The 22,798-nt window shown below is 53.5% G+C and overlaps 1 protein-coding gene and 1 long non-coding RNA gene across 2 annotated transcripts in view; both read left to right on the top strand.

Annotated features, from left to right (window-relative positions):
• LOC122421712 (c-Maf inducing protein) overlaps positions 1 to 22,798 on the top strand; it is a 204,790-nt gene that overhangs the window by 59,176 nt on the left and 122,816 nt on the right. The window lies entirely within an intron of this gene.
• LOC122421714 lies at positions 7,139 to 21,295 on the top strand. Its single transcript, XR_006263570.1, has 3 exons — positions 7,139 to 7,151; positions 16,815 to 16,818; positions 19,514 to 21,295. It is a non-coding gene; the product is annotated as an uncharacterized LOC122421714 (long non-coding RNA).

Here is a 22,798-nt window from a genome sequence, read left to right as displayed (position 1 = left end):
AGGTCACGTAACCTCACTGAGCCTCAGTTTCCTCATCTGTGAAGTGGGTGTGTGGTGAGGCTCAGATACTGAGACGAACCTTATGAAATTGCCAGCATTCGGCCACTTTTACCCTCTCATAAGGCAGTTTCATATGGCTCTCCGAATCTATGCAGCATGGAAATAACCTTTGTGAGCTGCAGGGACCGGCTAGACTCTCCTTTCCTCCCTTCATGCCCTTGGCCTTGGGGGCTCTCTCTCCCTGGACTGCAGTGAATGGGAAGTGGCTTCTGAAATCGTTGCCTCAGGATGAAGAGGGAGCGCTGAAGCCGTGACCCCCTGGAGTGGGCTGTCATTAGGATGCGTGGAAGGGCGCCAGGGACCCAGCCATGGGCCGTGACCCACATGCTCCTGCGAGGCCAGGCAGGGTCTTTTCACCCGTGTCTGGGGTGACAGGTGCAGGCCCGAGCGTGGGGACCTTGGGAGGGTGGCTGGGTGGCTGGATCCGTGCTTGCGTTTCAGCTGCTGGTGTCACTGGGGAGCGGGTGGCTGAGGGCCCGGCTCTGGAGTCTAGCTGGCTGAGTTTGAAGCCCAGGTCTTCCTCTGGCTTGCTGTCTGTGATCCCCTCAGACAAGTCATGCACCTCTCTGCACCTCACTTTCCTCTTCAGTAGTCATTTCTGCCTCATGGACTCGTCAGCTGCCCCGTGTAAAGTATCTAGCACAAGGCCTAGCACACAGTAAGCAATCGCTATGGGGTAGCTGTGAATGTTTATTGAAGATAATACTTGCTAAAATTCATCCATTAGCTGCTGTTATTAAGTAGGGTCTGATTCACTGAACATGGCATTGGAGGTGATAAAGGTGACCAGACTCTCTCAGGGCGGGAGAGTCAGATCCAGACAGGACTGCCCAATGTGCTGCGTGACCGTACGCGGGTCCCTGAGCCTCTCTGAGCCCCATTCCTCTGTAAAACGTGGCTAGGAAATGGGACGTTCAGTTGATGAGCAGGGTTGTGAGGATGAAAGCAGGCGCTGCTTTTGAAAGGGCCTCTCCTGGCGCCGGTCTGCCGTAGAGGCTGCTGCAGGGAGCCTGGGGTCTCACCCTGGAAGCCCCTGGGTGACCCGGCTTGCTGTTGTCTCCGTTTGCACCGTGGCCAGGTGTGGAACGAGGCACCTGTGAAGTTCCTGTCTCAGGTGTTTTGCTCTGGAAATTTCTGCAGCTCAGGAACAGGAAGGTACTTTAGAAAGGATTTAATTTGGGGGGCACATTAGTTCCTGAGGAGCAGGAGGAGGGCTTTTAACTCCCAGGCTAGTCATTTCAGAAGGCTTCTGCTGCTTCCCGGCCCCCGTGACTGTGGACCGCAGGACCGTCAGCCCCAGGGCCCTGTGTAAGCAAGCCTTCCTGAGTGGCCTCTGCATCATTGCTTGCTGAGTGGATGGTACTGTGCGGTTGCCATGGTAGCAGCAGGATGTGGTTCCTATGGTGATGGTCGGCAGCGGCAGGAAGACAGCAGAGGTTTTAGTTAACCGGTGGCTCCGCATTCACCGCCCCCCAAGCAGCACAGCACGGACTGCCCCCACTGCCGCTCAGCTCTGCAAAATGGTTACTGCTGAGGTCACCGCCTCCCCGAAACGCCACTGCTGCTTCTTGGAAAGACAGGGTTGTGCCGGGGGGTTTCTGCTTCCAGAAGGGAGGGTGCTCGCTGTCTGGGGCCCTTCCGCTGGGGAGGGGGCTTTCTGCTCACCCAGAGCGTAGCAGGTGGGGCCTGTAGGGGAGCTGATAAGCCCCTCCTGGTGGCTCCCTGCAGTGAGTTATTTCCCACCCAAGTCTGCCTTGGTTTTCAGGAGAAACTAGACGGTTTGGAAAACTCCCTCAGCACCTTGCACCCAGATTTCAGCACGGCCACACTGTGGGGGGTCATTTGGGTTGTCGAGCCCCAGGGCAAGGAAGACGGTATCCTGAATATTTCTCTCCCCCTCTGGTGTCTGAATCTTGCAGCTAGAATTTCTCCATAGAAGGGCGAGCGGATGACACAGACATAGCTCGCAGAATGTCACCTCTTTTTTATCTGGAGATGAGGGAGGCAGAGTGAGTAAGCAGGATTCAAGGGGCACCGTTACGATGCAAGAGGAAATCTGAAATTTGGGAGCTCGGCGTGGGCAGGCATGGGGGCCGCCTGTTTCAGCGCTGGGCAGCGCGTCCATAAATTGCACATGCACCTTGATGAAGGCGCCCCGAGAGGAAGGAAGCGTCTGCCTCCAGCTGACAGCCCGTCAGCCTGGCGTGGCAACATGGTTCGCTCACGCCGGCCAGCACTCCGATTGGTGGCTGGTGCCGTCACCGGGTCTGCTGGAGCATGATTGGCGGAGGGGCCCCTGCCAGCAGGGGCGCCGTCCAGGTGGGCACCCCTGGACTGCAGGCGGAGGGCTGGGGGGCTCGGTGAGGCTGCCTCTGCCGCTGGACACCCTGAACTCCTTGAGAGGTCAGAGGCGTGCTGTCCACCCCAACTCTGGGTTCTTGTTGGAAGAACTACAGTCTCGTGAGCACTTTGAAGGAGCACTCTGTGCTCTGGGAGATCTTTTCTTTTTGAATTTTGAGAATTAAAAATACAATTTAGGACACATACGATCAGGAAGATTCATTATTTGACCACACACTGATACCCGGATGAGTTTCAGATTAGCCAATAATCAAACAAAGAGCATCAAGGACTAATAGTAAAAACCACATTTCTGTCACCCAGACTGACCACTGTTTATATTATATATCCTCTTTGATATGAGTAAAAGGAATAAAACACCCCTGGAAAAATGATAATTAATTACCTTGACCTCTGGCTCAGCACCTGCCTCCAGGTACCCTTTATTGTAAATCTGGTGTAGATCTTTCCGTAAGATGTTCAGTACTTTGGCACACTTATGTAACCGTAAGGAACCGTAAACAGTATGTAGCGTTGCTTCATGTATGCTCTTAAAAGGTGCTTCCAGCTTGCCTTTTCCCCTCTGCGCCATCTGCTCCCGGGTTTGGGGTCTGCGGCTGTTGGTTGCAGTTTAGTTCTTCATTTCCCTGCTGCACAGGGGCTGTGCGCTTGCCCTCTTGTGCAGATTCACCCCGTCTTATCTATCTGTCTTTGCCTATGGTCACCTGGCTACAAGGTGGGCTGCATAACCCCCCAGCAGCGCCCATCCTGGTGGGACCCCAAAGGCAGGGCGTCCCTCTCGCACATCACGCCTGCCTGGTGCCCGGCCTAGCGGCAAGGACCCCAGGTCCCCGAGTCACCCAGCCCAGCTGCCTCGGCTGATTTAGGTCACTGCCGCCCCCTCCCTTTGCCCACAGAGCACTGTGGCCCAGAACGCCGTCTGCACAGGAAACCCACTGACGTGCTCTTGGCAGTAGGGGGCCCAGCGCCCGCCTCCCCGGCCACCCTCGTCCCCGGGTTGGGTGCCCTCGGCCTCGGGGTGGCAGAGGCAGCCTGGGGTGCCTGGGCCGTGGGCCGCCCCGGGCTGCCTCTTGTGCTGAGTTGCCGTCGGGGAACCCTGACCTTCTTGCTCAGGCGCAGCCTCCTCATCCAGGGAGCGTGGCCACAGGGCTGAGCTCGCATCCTGGCTCTCTCGGCGGCAGGGCCCCATTGAACCACAAGCGTCCCCCTCACGTGCAACAGAAGCCCAAGGGCTGGCCCGAGTCATTGGTGTCCTCTCGAGGCGTGCCTGGGCCGTCGCAGTGCGGGTGCGGCCCTGGAAGGGAGACAGACCTCCCCCTTTTTTTTTCTGTCCCTCTCACTGTGGCTGACTCCAGCCCCACCTCTGCTAGAGGGTATCACAGCGTATTAAAAAAGCAGAGACATTACTTTGCCAGCAAAGGTCCTTCTACTCAAGGCTATGGTTTTTCCAGTGGTCGTGTGTGGATGTGAGAGTTGGACCATAAAGAAGGCTGAGCACCAAAGAATTGATGCTTTTGAACTGTGGTGTTGGAGAAGACTCTTGAGAGTCCCTTGGACTGCAAGGAGATCCAACCAGTCCAACCTAAAGGAGATCAGTCCTGGGTGTTCATTGGAAGGACTGATGTTGAAGCTGAAACTCCAATACTTTGGCCACCTGATGCTAAGAGCTGACTCATTGGAAAAGACCCTGATGCTGGGAATGATTGAAGGCAGGAGGAGAAGGGGACAACAGAGGATGAGATGGTTGGGTGGCATAACCCACTCAATGGACATGAGTTTGAATAAACTCTGGGAGGTAGTGAAGGGGGCTTGTTGCAGTCCAAGGGGTCACAAAGAGTTGGACACGACTGGGCGACTGAACAATGGCAGCAATCGTGGCTCTGCACGGAGACCGGAGCGCCCCGGCCCCGTGGCCGCCACCGTCCCGCGCTTCATAGGGAAGCCAGTTTTGGGGCCAGACAGAACTGGATTCTTCCAGTCGCTGGGCAGGTATTTACTGAGCCTTCTGTGTGCGGCCCTGGGGACCGTGTGGCCAACGGAACAGACACGGGGTCTGTCGCACTGGAGCCTGCTGCCCGGCGGGAGAGACGGTAAACAAGCAGCAGGCAGATGACCGCAGCTGGACCTGGGCTCCTCCGTCAGCCCGGCCTTGCCGGCGACCTTGGGCAAGTTAGCTGAGTCCCCTGTCAGGGCAGGCGTGGTGCTACTAACCCCACGGGGTCATGGCAGTCTCCACACAACGGCATGCCTGCCGCCCTGCCGGCCTGGCACCCGTGCCTGACACGTCACAGCTGCCCTTGTGCCCGCGGCCCTCCTTCGGAGGTGGAAACTGAGACCAGAGCGGTGAAGCAACCTGCCCAGGGTGGCCCAGCAGCTCGCAAGCCCAGGCACATATGGCGTCTGACCCCCAGCCACGGGGAGGCAGTTCCTGTCCTCAGAAAGCCAGTGCCTTCCATGTTCAGGGAGTTTATTTACTTATTTATGAAAGTGGAAGTCGTTCAGTCATGTCCGACTCTGCAACCCCACGGACTATACAGTCCATGGGATTCTCCAGGCCAGGATGCTGGCGTGGGTAGCCGTTCCATTCTCCAGGGGATCTTCCCAACCCAGGGATCGAACCCAGGTCTCCCTCATTGCAGACGGATTCTTTACCAGCTGAGCCACAAAATGATCATGGTCAAATATACATAACACAAAGCTTACCGTTTTAGCCGTTTGTAAGCGTGCAGTTGAGTGGCGTTAAGTACCTTCACCTCGTTGTGTGGCCATTGCTACTGTCCGTCTCCGGAGCCTGACTTGCATCTTCCAGTTCAGAAGCCCTGTCCCCATACACCCTGACTCCATGTTCTCCCAGCCCCAGGTCCCTGTGACCGCGTTTTCCTTTCTGTCTCTATGAATCTGTGTCCTCTAGGCCCCTCACGCGAGTGGAATCAAACAGTATTTGTATTTTTGTGTCTGCCTGACGTCACTTAGCATAATGTCCGCGATGTTCACCCATGTTGTAGCGTGTCAGAATTTCCTTTTTAAGGCTGAATGATATTCGTGTGTGTGTGTACGCACGTGTGCACGCGCACACCACAGTGTTCATCCATTCATCCGTCAGTGGACTTGTGGGTTGTTTGCACCTTTCTGCTAATGGAAGTAGCTCCGCTGTGCATGTGCGTGTGCAAGTGTCTGAGACCCCCTTTCAGCTGTCACTTTCTTCGTGTATACATGTGGGTTCAGGGAGCATTTTATCACCAGGAATAGAATAAAGGGGACAAAAAGAAAACCTCCAGTTTCCAGTTCTTATCCTCAGGCCCGTGGATAGAGTTCAGGGTATCTGTGAACCTGGACGTGAAGAAACAGCTTTGCTGTCGCTGGGCTGTGGCTGACTCACAGCGTTTTCTTCAGGGCTGCCCGCCTGCGGTGCTGTTGGCTGTGACCGGGACCCGGCCACCAGCAGACAGCCTGGTTTCCAGGCCCGTTCCCGCCGTTACAGACCATCTTGGAGTCTTATTACCTTTGTCATTACTCCAGAGTCACGGTAGTTATCAGACCCTTGGCTAGAGCTTGTTATTTAATGCAGTAAAGAAGTTGTCTTTTCCTGTTGCTCTACCACAGGTTTTAAGGAGTGTCTTGATAACCATAGTTCAGTACAGTCGGGTTCCCTTGTGAGTTGTTCGCTTTTGTTGCCAGATCGTGTTTCGTCTTACGGCAGTGCCATTCTACTGGCGGTGGGCATTTGGGTTGTGTCCATTCTCAGGAACGCTTGCACATGCCGCTTGGGGATTTGTGCGTGAAGTTCTGTTGGCTTAGAGATGAGAATGAGCTGGAGTCACAGGGTATGCATAGAGTCAACCTTCGTAGCTGGTGCCAAGCCGTTTTCCACGGTGGTTGTACCAGCTTACCTCCCAGGAACAGTGTAGGAAGTTTCCAGTTGCTTCACCTCCATGCCTGTATTTATTACTGTGAGTCTTTTAAATTCTCGCCATTCTCACGGGTATAGAGCAGTATGCAGCTTTTCTTTACGTTTGAAATTTTGAATAGTAAAAATCCCAGAAAAACACCATACATACTCATGCAGCAACTTCACAGAAAAATCATCTTTTTAAGGCAAGTGGTTGAAACTGGTGCATGCCTGGCCTTGATGTGAAGACGCAGCTCCTCATTGTGAATGGACAGGGCCCAGGCTGCCCTTCGTCCTGTGATCCACCCCCCAGCCCCACCCCCACCCCCACAAGACACTGGCAGGTCCTGGGTAGCATTTAATAAAGCTGGATGTACACAGGGGTGGGGCCTGAGTGAGGCGAGGAGAGCTTAGAACTGTGCCTGCACATCCAGTTATGGTGGCATAGGGCGGAGGGGGGGCCCGAGCGGGTTTCTGGGCCAGAGGAGGTCCAGACACCTTCCGCTGGTCCCAGACAGGTGCGCTTATGAGTCAGCGCAGGAACTTAGACTAGTTGACTGACCTTTTGCAGGTTCTAGCTGACGGTGTCAGGGCCGCCCATTCACTAGTGAGCTCTCGGACTCGGCACCGAGATGCCCGCGTCTTGAGTTTCTTCCTTACGTTGGCTGCCGCGTAGCTGAGTTCTCCCAACATCAGTGGTGCCCCCACTTCATGTCGTTTCCTCTCTTTCTCCCTCCCTCCTGGCTTTCTCTCAACAAATGTTTATTGAGTGTGTACTTTTGTGCCAGGCGCGGCCACAGTCTCCCTCCCTCCCTCCCTCTGTCCTTGCATCTGTCTGCCTGTCCATCCATCCCATCTACCCATCCATGCCTCCGCCCAGCACTGACTGGATATCCTCTGTAAGACAGGCCTCGGGCTCGACCTGGATGAATGGGCCGAGGTCCCCCCAGTAGCACGGGGCGGGGGGTACACTCCTGTTGGAGGGGTGTGACATGTACAGTGGGGTCAGAAAGCGGGAAGAAACAGGGTGTGGAGGCCAGGTAAGCAGCACCAGGAGGAGCTCCCTGGAGGTCACGGGGTTGAAGCTTCATCTTCACAGTGTCTTGAGATGGGCCCGGGGAGGGAGGGTGATGGAGAGAGTGGGCATCTGGCTTCCCTGGTGGAGGGACAGAGCCTGGGGCCCGGAGTGGACCTCAGGTCACCCCTTGTGAGGTCAGGTGGGGGACAGAGCTGACAGGGTCACAGGCAGATTAGTCGGGACCTCACGGTCCCAAAGGGGTGCTGGGGAAGTTTTACCAAGGGGTGGTAGGACAGACCGCTGCCCCCACCCCAAGGATGTCCGCAGCCTCATCCCCCAGAACTGCAACTGGGTGACCTGCCATGGCAGGAGGGCTGCTGAGATGTGATCGAGTCAAGGATCTTGCGATGGGAAATCATCCCAGGTTACCCAGATGGGCTCCCTGCAGCCACAGGGGTCCCTTAGGAGAAGGGCAGGCAGGAGAGACAGGTCAGAGGAGGAGGCCGTGAGGGCAGAGCACAGGTGAGGGGGTGCTGTTGCCAGCCTTGATGACGGATGGTGGGGCCCCAGGACCAGGGACTGGGCACCTTGAGAGGCTGGGAGGACCAGGAGGCAGTCTCTCCGCTCAGGCCTCTAGAAGGACCGCAGCCCTGCTGACACTGTGGGTTTTGGCCCAGTGAGACCTGTTTGGGACTTCTGACCTCCAGACCTGTCAGAGGACACGTTTGTGGTGTTTTAGCACACGGAGTTATACTCATGCGTTGCAGCAGCCTTAGGAACCTGATGCGCTGGTGAAGTGCGGGCTCGTCTGAAAACCTTTGTACAAAGGTCTGGGTTAAGGGTGGGGGGCAGGACTTTTTGGCCTAACCCTGGCGGAGGGTGAGGTCATCACCATTACCTGGAAATGTTCTTAGAGAGTGAGTCCCTCTTCCATCCTGTGTTCTTGGTTGGTAGATTGTGGTTCCACTCAAGTCCAGGGGGAGATTCACCTCCTTTAGGATCAAGGAAGACTCACTGCTCCTGATACATTCTGCCTTTCGAGCCTGTTTCTAGGGGGATTCTGATAACACATCGTCCCAGGCAAATGCAAGGTGAGCAGGGCCCTGCTCCAGGGCGAACATCGCAGGGACAGTGGCAAACCCCATGGGGGCCTTGCTGGGCGTCCTGTTACTCATCCTCCCGTCTGCTGAGCGGGAGGTGCGGTGTTTAGTGAGTATCACTGTAACCTGTACTTTCCTGAAGTCAAACAGATCTCTCTGGGTGGGAGTATCCTCTCTTGTGGGACGGGTGCAGCCCGTCTGACTCAGCGACTCCCCCAGCCGCACCCTCTGCTGCTGACACCCTGACAGTCCGTCCTCTTGCGTCTCCCGCTCACAAAAGCCTCCCTCCCCGGGAAGCAGAGCAGATCCTCTCCCGCCCCGCCCCCCTCCCACGGCTCTCCCCGAGCCGTGCCTGTGTGGCTGCTACCCCCAGACGTCTGTGTCCCTGGCAGGATGTCAGCGTCACCAGCGACGGAGCCGGGAGCCTCTTCCCATCACCACCGAGGGCGGCAGCTCTAGGTGGGCCGCATGCCAGCCACCTTCCCATCCGTCACCTTGTTCAGGGGTGCACCCCCCGCCCTTCACATCGTCACCTTGTTCAGCGGTGCACCCCCCGCCCTTTACATCCATTACCTTGTTTAGTGGTGCGCCCCCTGCAGTAAATGTTTTATCCCGACACCTCAGGGTTAATAATGGAGAAAGCCAAACCTGACACCCAGCACCTTTACCCGCTGACGGCCCGCACCCCTTCCACTGCTGAACTTCGGATGTTCACCGCTGGCTGAGGTCAGCTTACGCCAATACCGTCGTCACCGCTGTCGGTTGAACTGTGTCCCCGAAGCAGGTCTGTTCAAGTCTTCGCCTCCGGCACCTGGGAGCATAACCTTATTTGGAGGCAGGGCCTTTGCAGATACAGTCAAGCACAGGTTCGCTGTCCGACCTTTGCTTGGAGAACTGAGTTCACTGGGTTCAAGAATCGCTCCCTCTCCTCACAGGCTAGCTGATTTAAAGAGGTCAAACCACGCTGTGGCTTTTCCCAGACCAGCTGATTCAAACTGTGCCACAGCCAGGAAAGAAAAAAAAAAGCCAACAGATTATTGACGAAGAAACATTCATTTCTGTTGAAAATTACTGGTTGGGGCTAGTTGTTGATTATCTCACCTCTGTTGCCGTTTGTATTTAGAAATGGCTCATAAATTTGCTTACGTGGATCTGGTTTGTCCTCTACAAGGAAACGGTTGCACTGCAAGTGGTTCCAGAACCATACTGTGATTTGATGGCTTCCATTTCCTGGCTCTCCGACGCTGTCAGGCACAGCGGCGGGTGCTTTCCTTACCGTGTCTGTGGTCCTCACAGTAACCTGGCGAGGTCCACTTCACAGATGAGGAAACTGAGGCCAGGACAGCGAAGGAAGTTCGGATCCAAGGTCACGCACTTCACATGTGCGAGCTGGCTCCTAAACTGCAGTCTCCAGACTCAAGAGTCTGCCCTGCCCCGCCTGTCTTCCTGTTAACTGCGGGCAACTTCATAATTAGATGGCAGAGAAGGCAAACACAGGGTGTTCGCGCTGAGATGTGCGCTGGGGAGAAGCGTGTTGTGAATGCATGCGTGTGCATGCTCCCGCAAGAGGCCACTGCAGACACGTGATGGTTTTCAAGAACGCTGACCGTCGTCAACTCGTTTGGAAAAAAAAAAATCCCACAAGTAGCCCTGCACTTCCCCAGTGACCAGGGCTGTGTGTCCTGCTCAGCCCTGCAGGTGCAAGGAGGCCCCTGGGCGTGTCCAGTGACTGAGTCAGAAGAAGCGTCCCCGGGGCCAGGCGATGCTCTGGGACCCCACGCCACGGGGTGGGCTGGGGTGGGGGAATCGACAGGGCCCATGGCTTCTGGCCACCAGCCCCTGAAGGAGGGTGGAGGCGGGGTGACCCCCTTCTCGGAGTGCCATCGGCGTCTGGCTGGTATCTCAATGATTCATCATGTGACCTTGGGCTCGCCACGCGGCCTCCCGGGCGGCCAGCAGAGGCAGCGTGGCCTGTGAGCTCACCTCGTCGCTCACCCTGGGACCGACCCGGGCTGCCTCCTGGGACACGCCCGGCGATGACCCTGGAGGCCTCTACCCCGGCTGGGCCCTTGGTCTGTGTCTGCCTAAGTAGCCACACTGCCCACTGCCTCACTTCCTTTTGATCTTTACTCTGAAGTCGCCCAGTCAAGTTTCCTTGGCTACCAATCTGAAATGTTGACAGCCCACCCCACCACCGCAGTGTTTTATTTCTCATTCTCTACCTTATTCTCTCTCCTTAGCGCTTACCATAATCTAACAGGCTGTGCCTTTGTTATTTTGTTTATTTTCTCTTCCTGCTAGAATTTTATCTCCTCTCCTTCCCCTCTCTCCCAACTGCTCTATTCCCAGCATTTAGAACAGGGCTCTGTGCCTGTCGATGCCGGATAAATACCTTTTAAGTGAATGAATGAATCCGTTTGACTTTGCAGATCCTCACTTTACTCATTGGAGTGAAGTCAGCCTACTAAGTTGGTTGGCGTTCCTGAAACTATAGACACTCGCTGAGTGACAGTATTTATGTATTAAGTATTCCGTGCTTTACCTTTAAAATCGAGGGGCTGCAGCTGACGTCTCCGTAGAGGCTGAGCAGGGGCTGCGTGCGAGCAGGACAGCAAGGAGCACTGGTCTGGAGGCAGGGAGACCCCCTTCGTTCTCCCCTTGCCCATCGACCGTGAGCATCTCGGGCGTCCTCTAGGAGCCAGAGGGAGGGGAACATCCTGGAGACTAGCATTTTCCTACCCCCCGCCCTGCCCGTCTGATTCCAGGCAGAGAAGAGGGGCCCCGTGGAAGTTCTTTTCACAGCTCTGATGCCCCCCTTTCGTGGGCCTGCATGTCCCCACCAGACCGGGACTGGGGCTCCTGTCTCAGGGTTCCTGCACCTGGGCACGTCCTGGGCAGCCTGCGGTCAGCTGTGTCTCGTGGCCAGGACTTTCAGGAATGCACCCTTTTGACCACACAGGCCAGGCCACACATGCCTGATTATAGTGAACTCTGAACTCTTTGAAGGAGCGTGAACCTCACACGGTGCCTTCGTGAAGATTGGCCACCTTGAACCTCATTCTCTCCCCTCACTCCATGAGTTCATCAGCTATCTGCCTTTCTTTTGTGCATTGTTTAGATTCTTATATATTTTATTTGTAATTGGAGAATATGCCTCTTTTTTTTAATAAGAAAGGCTGTTTATAAGGGTTTTCATTTTTAATATAAAAAAATCACTAATCTTTTTTCAAATCAAATATGTAATAGTTGTTAGCTTTTTCTACTTTTCCTCTGGCTTCTTAATTTCATATGAGGTATTTATTGATATGTAGATGTTTCACAGTTTTTGGTGGTTGGATCTCAGTGCCTTTATTCATGGCTTGTTAATGACTTGTCTTAGTGGTTTATCAGAGTTCTTCCGGATTTCAAGATTGAGCAGACGTTCCCCATTTTTTGGTAACATATAACTGTAAAATTAATCTAGAATTAACTTTTGGTGTGAGGCAGGGCATACTGATGTTCCAAATAGTTCACTGACTGTCTAGTATTATTCACTGAATAATGTTCCCTTTTCCACTGCTTTAAAATATCACTATATCATATACTAAAAATTTCAAATATGTGCTCGAGTCTCTCCTCTTTCAGGCTTTCTGTTAGTTCCTGCTGATTTACTGTCCTTGCTCCAACGCTGTGCTGTTTTGTTTATTGTAGATTCATAGTGGTGTAGAGTTAAACACCTTCATTTTTTAAAGATGAAGGAACCAAGGCATGGACAGGTCAAGTAACTTTCCCAAAATCTCCCAGCTGATTGGGCGCTCCAAATCTCACATGCGTGTTATTTCCAGTGTATTTAACCTCCTCGTCGGCCTTGTCTCATGATGCCTTCTTGTGCTTCTTAAATTATCGTCACTCTTACTCACAGTATAGCACTGAGATTCTTTTTTCCCCCGGAAGCCTTAGTTAGTCCTGTCTCCCGTAAGCGGAAGTAGCCATAAGTATCTGCCATGTAAAGTTACTAACAAGAATGAGAGCAGATGTGCATTTCATAGTACCATGCCTGGCACACAAAAGCCCTTAATCTATTAATAATAGTACAGTTATTTTTATTCCCATCAGTGTAATTGACTTTCTGTAAGGTACATTCTTACTTCTTTAAGAAGTAAGGGACTTCTCACACCTCTCACCTCTGGGCAGAATCCGCGGCAAATGCACTGTAGTCGCGTGTCCTTGACTCTAAAGGACACTCCCAGTGGCCAGCGTTTGACCCTGACGTCCACCTCGCTTTCCTCGAGCCAGTACGTTATTGAGGCGGCCCCACACTCTGAAGGGGCTGACAGGCCCTTAGGGTGATGAGAAGTCACGCTCTCGAACATTCCTGTGAGCTGCGGGCACTCCAGGTCCATCCGTGTCTCCCCCAGAGCCGTGCCCCCCAGGGGCGCAGAGAGCCTGCGTGACGAGGGGCCGTGTGTCTGCAGCGTCCCGGGCCCTTCTGGGCCCACAGGGTCCCTGTGCAGGCTGAGCTTGTGGGCTGGGACGCAGAGCACCCCTCCCACCCCCAGGGGCCACAGGGCAGTGTCAGACGTTTGTGCTCAGGTGGATGCTGGTTGCCTTCACACTGCACTCAGGAGAGGCCCGCCCGTGAGATGGCTGCTTCCTCGAGCCCCTTTGCAGGGTGGCAGCCAGAGGCACTTGGAAGCGCTCCCCATCCTTGTTGCCGAAGTCGCCGTCTTGCCCGTGGGCAGAGGTGCGTCCCCTCGGAATGCCTGGACTCTGGAATGGGGGCTGATGTCAGTATTAACCATCGGCGGAAGCCCCTTGCGTCAGGCTCTGGAGGAACCTGTGCTGGGCAGTTCCTTGGTTTGAAAAGAGGTCCCTGGTCTGGCTTTGGAACAGAGCTGAGAGTCAGAGCGGTGGCGTCAGCGGAGAGGCCGCCCACACAGGTGTGGCTGTTGAGTCTCCCGTCACCTCTGCTGAGAACCGAGACGTGGGGACAAGGGTAGGTGTCAGCGCCCCATCCTGCACTCACGCCAGGGGGTGAGGACAGTCTCCAGGAAACGGTCGGGGAAGAGAAGGGGGGGCGAGTGTGATTAGAGATGCCGGGCGTGTCTGTCTGGGTGGCATTGCCCTGGACACTGTCTTGAGAAGGATTCTGAGCCTGGATTTCCGCTCAGCAGGAAAAAGGCTGAAACCCATTTCCACGTGGAGAAGAGTGGCAGTGATGTCTCTTAGAGATGCAGGAATCCATAGAGATTAAAAAACAAAAAAAGAACCGGGCTGAAAAAGACATTTTACGAAGGGGAGGAACTAGACCCTGAGGCACAAAGGGTTGGTTATTTTCATGTAGTTTTATAATCAAGAAATATGAACGTAAAATATTCGGAGTGTCGAAAAGTAGAAAATCATCAGGATTTCTGCTCCCCAGAACAGTAAATGCTGTTTGTCTGTGACTCTTATTTCCTGCTCTTTGTCTAAATCCGTGCCTATTTTAATGTACTTTTCCAAAGACATAAAAATTTGTACCCTGTTTTTTCTTTTAACAGCTACAGCTGTTAATTCGTTTTCCCATGCCTAAGGCAAGAGCTTTGAAACATAGAATCCCTAGGGTACAACCTGGTGCCTTTCCCTCCAGTCTTTACCTCTGGGGTATTAAAGATGGATCTTCAAAAAAAAAAAATGGATCTTCAGAATTAGGGTATTCCCTTATAGTTCATCCTAGCCCCTCCCTGATTGTGGTAAAATGCAGTGTAAAATTTGTCATCTTAACTGTCTTAAAGTGTGTAGTTTCATGGTGCTAAGTATGTTTACATTGCTCTGCTTCCAGTCTCCAAAACTTCATCATTCGTCTTAAATAAAGCTCTAGAACTGACTTCAGGATGGGCACCTAGTTCACGACCTCCAGGTGAGGTAGGTAGCATTTAGGACAGGAAGGCGAAGGAGGAGCTGCACCGGCAGAGGCCTCTCCAGTAGGTCTGGTTCCCTCCCTAGTCCCGCCCATTTTACAGATGGTGAAACTGAGGCACAGATTGTCATCCATTGCTTTTCTTTCTGGGGGGCAAATGTTATTGAAATATACATTCAGAAATGTGCACATATACTGTACAGTTCAGTGAATTTTTGCCAACTAAACAGCTCTGTAACCAGCCCTCAAATCAAGAAACAGGCTAGCCTGTGTCCGCAACCCCAAGGTAACTGCTCTCCTGACCTTCATTAGCACTCACTAGTCTTGCCTGTCCTGGAGCTTTACCCTGGTGCATCCAGCATGGACTGTCTCGTCTGGCGACTTTCGCATACGTGATGTTTGTGTGATTTATGCGAGCAGCTTACCAGAGCCCTCGGGGACAGAGCTGGCCCGCAGACTCGGGCTCCACTGGCCTGCCTTTCAGGGGGCATGCGGGAATGCCAGCTGGCCCGGGGTGTTGGGGGGGCCCCAAGAAATAAAGCTGGCTAGATACGGCCAGATCAGGAGTTCCGTGAACGTTCAGCGGTGGCGGACACAGGTGTTCCAGAAACAGCTCCTCGATTACGGAAGCAACCTGTGTTCTTGGTGACAGCGAGACCCCGGGGTGGTGAGAGCTATGCGGAGGGAGCACAGGGCAGAGGTCTATGAGAAGAGGGAGGAGGATTCCCAGAGGAGCGCAGGACGAGTGTGGGAGTTGCGTGCGTCACGGGCAAGAGACCAGGTGTTCTGGATCGAGCAGTAATAACTTTTAAAAGATGGTTAATTTATTCAGAGTGGTTGCTTTGTAACGATACTGTCTTAATTTCCTGTTGAACCTGCTTCATCTGTAACCGTCCAACATTAGTATTTATCTCATTCACTTAATTTGAAAGTATTCTTAAATTAAATATTCCAGTATTCTTGCCTGGGAAATCCCATGGACAGAGGAGCCTGGCGGGCTGCCATCCACGGTTTCACAAAGCGTCAGAGGCAACTTAGCGACTGATCAACAAACAGCATTCTTTTAAAGCTGTTACTGCTGTTTTACTGAAGTTAATTCAGCCTAGACACTACCATGAAAATATCACAGGAAACATGAGTGTTACAGCTGTGATCTGGTTTAATAAACACAGTACTACAAACTGTTTTAGTCAATTAGGAAATAAGCATTAGAACGTGAGGAACGGTAATACTTGACCTTTGTCAGGGGTTGCCCTGTGCCGGACCCAGGACTGAATAAGCATGTGACACGTTTTCCTGCCTCCCTGTATCCACCCTAGGAGGCGGGAACTGTCATTGTGCCCATTTTCAGATGGGAAAACTGAGGCTCGGTGGGTGAGGTGACTTCCCCTACATCAGGTGTCCGCAAGGAGCAGGTGTGGGGTCGGGGTGGTCTGGTTCTCAGAATTTCCTCCCTGACCCCCACACTCTGACCTGCCCCTGGAACTCGTGGAGTAAAGACACGCAGGGAGTCAGCGATGGGCTTTCCTGCTTCCAGGAGCCTGAGCGCCGTGAACACTGAGAGAATATTCCCTGTCTGCCTGTGGGGGGTTGTCGGGACCAAGTAGAAACGGTCAAAACCAGTTTCATCATCATTAGCAAATGTGCAGTGGGTTGGCTGGAGTTTTTTTCAGAGGATTTGCTGGAGGCTAGCATGTGTCTCCATGTTCTTACTTCATAAACGGAGTAAGTTGATAACTGCAATTTAAGAAGAGCCTGGTTTTGGAAGGAAGTTGATTTGATTACCGTTTTATAAGATTTTCTTGGTCTGGTCTTGATCCTGTGGATTTCTTTCGGTTTCGGTAATTTTGGGGTGGTGACCTATCCCCTGCCAATTTGAGCCAAGTCCCGCTGAAGCTCAGCGTACCCAGAAGAATGTGCTGGGCTAGCCTCGTTCCGAGGAAACAGAGAAAAGGCAAACAGTTGTGCCATTTCCAACTAAGACGGTCATGATCTCGGATGATGATACAAGTCGTCTGGTTTCCCCCCGCCCCCCCACGGCAAGTTGACTTCTTCTAAGATCATTAGTTTTATCCATATCCACTGGAAATTGTGTCCATTTTCAATTAAAATAAAAGTAATAGTGTCCCTCTGTTTTTGGAAACCGTAATCTATCAAAGTCGATACAGTCAGTCTGTTTACCAGATCATCACGGGTCAGAACAACAGTATTTATATTCATGCACACAGGAAATTTGATTAGATAGAGCAGAGGAAGAGCACACACAGATGGGACGCGATTGCCCTGAATTCAGGCGGCCCAGATTTCTCCGGTTCACTCGAACATCCTATTAGCTGGGGAGATCCCCGTCGTGACGCAGGACCCCTGCAGCAGAACAGTTGGGTGTAGCTGCCTGCGAGGAAGAAACTCTTGCTTTGCAGCAGGGACCTTCTGAGCAGGCGTCTCTGCTGCACCGAGAAAAACTGTGGGAATGTTTCCTTAAGCCTGGTGGTCTGAGGATTTCTGCAGCCCCGTGAGCGGGCTTAAACCAGGCATCCTTGACCACGACAGGCGGGGTCAGCTGCAAAGGGCCCCGCTGTCCTCGGGGGCCCAACACGCACCGTGGCAAGGCCCAGGGTGATGGAAGAAAGTGACGGAAGAAAAAGAGGGCCGTGCTGGCAGCGCAGGCTGCAAAATCAGTGCTCGGCTGGACAAGGACGGCACATGCGTGGTGAAATGCCACCCTCCCACTCAGGAACCCTGCTCAGGGTCCCCCAGTGCGTTTCGGGAAAACCTGCATAGTTCCTGACCTGAGCGTCACGGCTCCGCATGCTGCCATTCAGACCCATCTCTTCCCACTGTTCACAGGCTGTGGAGTTCACTTCCCCGGCCGCAGCCAAGGGGTCCTCTGCTCAGCCAGGCCAGCCTGCTGACCGCCCGGGTGCACTCTGACCTCTCTGCAAAGACTGAGTCTCTCCCCCACCTTCACTCCCCCCACCCCCCGGTTCTCACCAGTCTCTGGCCCGTGAATGCCGCTGACCACGCCTTTCACCTTCTCACCCCCACTGAAAGGCGGACAGCTCCTTCTCTGAAGCCAGTTGAGTGTTCCCACCCCTTTCCCCTCCAGTTCTCAGCTTCAGGGGCCCCTCCCCAGGGGCCCTTCAGGATGCCCTCCCCCAACCCCCGGGTATAGGCTAGGTCGTTATCCTCATGGGCTTTATACTGCGAACACCGTTCTCCTGGAATAGTTTGTCCATAGTTTTGGGTCCCTCTGTGCCGAGATACAAGCTCCAGGTTCACGGCCGGCCCGCAGCTCCGAATGCGGTGCCTCACGTGAACGAGGGGCCCACACAGATCACTGGGGGTGAAGGATGGAAACACGTTTGCAGTGAAGGAGGCTGACAGTGGTTGTCTAACTCACAGAAAAATCTCTGCCGCCTTGAAAGCTCCCTTTGAGCGCCGCTTCTCGGTGGACTTGTCAGACGTACAGCATATCCAGCTAAACGGAGGAACAAATCAAGGGTCGTGTTGGTCGCCGAGCGCCACCAGTGACCTTGTGTCTGGTCCGAACCCTCTGGTTTGATGAATCCGCCGACTGTTACTAGTCCTGCCCGTTGAGGACCTCTGGCCGGGGAATGTCGCTGACCACCCCATTCACTTTCTCACCCCGACGAGGCAGACAGCTGTTTCTTTGAAGCCAGTTGAATGTTTCTTATTTTGAGTGTTATTTTATTTTTTTTCTAACCTGCTTTCATATTAGGCTCTGGGCTTATTTGTCTAATGCGCTGTAGTTTTCTGTTAAATCTTGTTGCTTAAAAAAAATCCAATCATGTCTTTTAGAGGTAAATCCTTTTGAAAGACAACACCTTACAGAAAAGAGTAATGTTCCCCTCCCCCTGCCAGCAGTCCCATTCCTGTTCCCACATCCCATCCTCCCAGTGTTTTCTGTAGGTTTACATCTAAACAGGTAGTTCCGTAGAGAGTATATAAACATAAGAGGAGTCCGATTGTATGTGCACATCTTCAGTTTGCCTCTCCTCCTCCTAAGACTGTGGGGATGTGTCCGTGTTCGTCCAGTAGAGCCTCGTGAACTGTGTGCTAACTGGACTCCTGAGTGTAAATGTCAGAAGCCTTGCTTAACAGATTGGCAGTGGTGACGACCCCTCCTCTGTGGCTGGTGCACCCCTGATAGGGTAATGCTCCGGGAAGCCTCCAAGCTTTTCTCCTGGCAAATGACGTAGTGTGTTTGCAGGAGCCGGTGTGTTTGTTCCCCGGCCTGATTATGCTGGCTATAGGTTTTACCATAATTACCCAATTTACTTGATGTGAATATGAAAGGAGAGTGTTTGTTTTTATGAAAGCCAAATGGGAATGCTTAAGAAAGTCTCGGTGAAACAATAGTTATTGTGATGGCTATCAAAGAGTGAGAAAAAGCCATAATAACCAGATGGCCTTGTGGAGGTCTTAAAAGAAACAGGAACTGCAAATTGCCAATTGCAAATTGTTTGGGGTTTATGTGAAAAACAAAACAAAACAAAACTGGGGGCACTTCAGGAGTGGGGGCCATCTTCAGGGGCAAGACCCTGCTGCTGCCACAAAAGATGGAGAACAGATACCTGTTTCATATACTTTCAGTGGAAATAGAATGTCTGTTTCATTTTATTGCGTTGGCAAAGAGTTTGTTCAGATTTTCCCCCAAAAGACGTTCTGGGAAAACTCCCAAAGAAGCTCTTTAGCCAACCCAAAGTGAGTCTCTCCTTTAGTTGTTTTGGGCTCATCACCTGACCACTGGTCCTGCTAGCTGTAGCCCTTTCTCACTGTTCCTTTCTGCTGTCCCCTTCCATAAACGGCATTTCCTCCAGCCCCATGCCCTTCTGCCCGGTCCTGACACGGCTGAGCGAGGGCGCTCTGGTCTCTTTCTCGTCGTGTGAGGATGCTGATCCCATCGTGGGGGGCCACCCTCGTGACTCGTCTATACCTGATGGCCTGCTGAAGGTCCTGCTTCTCACCACCACCACACTGGGGGTTAGGGCTTCAGTGTAGGGGTTTTGGGGACAAACACATTAAGTCCATGACACCATCCCTGGCATGGTAGAACAAAGGAGGAACGTTATACTACAAAGGAGCAGAAAATGTATCGGCTCACTTGTGTCCTGCCTCTTTGCAGGGGCTGTGGATTTTCAGTCCAAGGCCTAGTGAAAGGTACATTCAAAGTGCCTTCCAGAGAGCATCCACGACTGGGAATCTGTGAGGTGGGGCGGGCAGAGGCGTCACGGGACCTCTGGGTCTCTCCTGGTTCTGCCTTGTGCTTGCTGTGTGGCTTTGGAGAAGTTGCTTCTCCTCTCTGGGCCTCAGTGTACCCATCCGATAGGCAGGCTGGGCCGGGTTCGGGGAATCTGTAAGCCATCTGGTCCCGAGATGGCACAGCGTGGCACCTGGCACCAGGCCTCGCGGCCGTCTTTGCCCTGAGCATGATGACCCCCCGCCCCACCCCCGGTCACAGCCAGGGCCACATGACAGCCAGAGAGTCCTCTCCGCTGGCCCCAGGAGAACATTTGGAAACAATCACGTCCACCCCCATAGATTGCTGCCTGTTGCTAAGACCGCGTTGGCCGGCCAGCCCCACGTCACAGTTCAGGGCCGCTCAGGACGCCACTGCGTCCTCGTAGGCCCTGCGAAGTGTGCGTGCAGCCCGGCCTTGTCCCAGCGGAGCGAGAGGGCCTGGGGTGCCGGGATGGGAGGGCTGGGCCGGGGGTGAGAGCCAGGTGTCCTGGGTGCACACGCTGGCTTCGGCTCTGCGGCCTCGCACACGTCACTTCCCTGCTCAGCCTCCTCACTGAGGGCGGTGGCGAGGATGCAACCAGCTGCCGTCTCAGAATGTGGGCTTCCTGGGTGGCACAGAGATGAAGAACCCGCCTGCCCGTGCGGGAGACTCGGGAGGCTCCGGTTCCATCCCTGCGTCACCAAGATCCCCTCGAGGAGGAAATGGCAGCCCACTCCAGTACTCTTGCCTGGAAATCCCATGGACAGAGGAGCCTGGCGGACTACAGTCCATGTGGTCGCAAAGAGCTGTACACAACTTAGTGACCGGGCACACACACACACACACACACACACACCCCTTGGAACAGCGCCTGGCTCCTGTGTCGAGCCTAGCGGAGATGGGGCTTAATTCTCTGAGGCAAATGTAAATCTTTATTTGGCTCAGGCAGTCTCTCCTTCCGAGGAAATAATTGAGTTTGAGTTCATTTTTTAAAAATTGACTCCCTCCAGTCTGCTCTGTGAGGTCCCTTCCATTTCAACTTCTACTTTCTCTCTGAAGAAGAGGGTTTACTGAGCTCATTGCTGGTAGGGGCCGTCTTGAAGGGGCAAAGGTCTGTCCTACCGAGGATAGTGCCACTGTTTTAAGGAGCGTGAGCATTATCTTCATTGCACCCACCTGCCACAAGAAATCTTCCTTGTGATTGAGCCCCCTCAGGGTAACCATTCTCCGTGGAAAGCATCTCATCAGCTCAGGAGAGGGAGGAAAGGAGTGACCAAGTGTGAGGTCCATGTGGTTAAGCTCCCCCCCCAACATCATTCCATCCGGCCTGGGGCCCCCCACCATTCCAGTCCTGTACCCTAGCTCTGAGTTCCTGCAGACACACTCACACTCCCCTTTTAAATGTGGGTGATGGAGAAGGGAGGAAGCTTTGTTTTTTAATGAGGATCAGGCTGGAAATTTGTGCAAGGGAAAAACTTTTTATTGTAAAGTCTCTGCTGCTGCATGTGGTCGCCCTGACCTGCAAAGGCATCACGTTGAATTACCTTGTCTTCAGAAAGTGCATGTGCACATGTGGGTGGGCGCGCATGTAGGAAACCTCTTGCTTATGAATATTTCCTCCTCCGAACAGCTTGAAGCCGGCCTCCCAATTCTCTACGTGGTTCTCACAACGCGTCCTTTTGGCTGTATCTTGGTGCCTGAAGTGAAAGTGAAAGTTTTAGTCGCTCAGTCATGTCGGGCTCTCTGCGACCCTGTGGACAGTAGCCCACCAGTCTCCTCTGTCCATGGGATTTCCGAGGCAAGAATACTGGAGTGGGTTGCCATTTCCTTCTCCAGGGGATCTTCCCAACCCAAGGATTGAATCCCAGTCTCCCACATTGCAGGCGGTTTTTTTTTTTTAATTTTTTTTTTTGCAGGCGGTTTTTTTACCATCTGAGCCACCAGGAAAGCCCTTGGTGCCTGGGAGCTCCTATTTCTGCTCTGGGTCCAGTGCATGGGGAGGACTCTGTGTGTGTGTGTGTGTGTATATAGGATGTGTGTGTGCGCATAGGGTGTGTGTGTGTGTGTAGGGTGTGTGTGTGCACACGGGGCCAGGACTGTGTGTGTGTGTGTGCTCCCAGTCTCCAGGGTTGAGTAACTTTATGAGTGGTGCTTAAAACCCTTCTGTCATTCACAGGACAAAGTTCAGCTCCTTTTTTTCCTGGCAGAGGAGGCCAAATTTGGCCCAAACTCAATCTTTTCATTTTCATCCCCTGCCAGTTCCTTACCAGGCACCCTCTGCTCCAGCCACAAGCAACCTTTTGCCGTTGCCCAAAGAGCTCATGGTCTTGTGCACTCCGAGACCTTTGAGGATGCCAGGCCCACGGCCAGAGATCCCCTTTCTTTCCTCCTTCCGGGGCCAGCTCACATGGGTGTGAAACCTCCCAGGCCTGCCCGGATCGAGTCCTTCCTCCGTGGGACTCCTCAGCCTCTCTTATCCTCATGAGACCTGCTCGTCACGTGCACCACTCTATTTGATTCATTGCATCTGTCACCCCAGCAAGCTTCCGGCTGCCTGAGAACCGCTGCAGAGTCTGACCCGTCTCCGTGTCCCCGGCACCTAGTGGGGTGCCCGGCAGGGGCCCGCGTTCAGTGCTGGTCAGAACCAGGGAGCGGAAGCTCAGGTTCTCTAGTGAGGCACTCGTGTCGTGTGGCTGAAAGAGGCTGGCGGACTCATCAGCGTCGATAGTAATACATGTGTATTGAGGGCTGCTTCTGTTCTGGGCCCCCGCTAAGCCCTGTACCTCTGTGGTCATATTTAGCCCATACCACTCTGAGGGCGGGTTCTGGCATGACCACCCCCATTTACAGCTGAGAACACGTGGCCCAGTGGAGAGAAGTGACTTGCTCCAGGTCACCATGAAGTAGGGCCAGTTCCCACTCAGTCGATCTGCTTTTATTCTGGATACTAAACCTTCCTTGGCATCATTTTTCTTGTGACGATGGTTTTTGAGGTCCACCCGTCCAACTTCCTTGGCTATGGGCAGCACCTTCCCATGTGCCCCAGGACCTTTGCACAGGATTTCCCCCTGCAGTTGAAGTCTGGGTGTCAGCGGAACACGGGAGCACAGCATTCCTATGTGCCCTTAAGAGAATTCCTGAACTTGCTTCAAGCATCCCCCCACCCCCACCCCCAGCACACCTAGTCAAGGCAGGGAGCGTCCTCCGTGGCCTATGCTGGAGGGAAGTGGGTCAGCGGAGCGGGGGAGTG

Source organism: Cervus canadensis, chromosome 18, assembly GCF_019320065.1.
Source record: "Cervus canadensis isolate Bull #8, Minnesota chromosome 18, ASM1932006v1, whole genome shotgun sequence".
Classification (NCBI taxonomy): Eukaryota; Metazoa; Chordata; class Mammalia; order Artiodactyla; family Cervidae; genus Cervus; species Cervus canadensis.
This window is presented reverse-complemented; position numbering and strand designations above follow the sequence as displayed.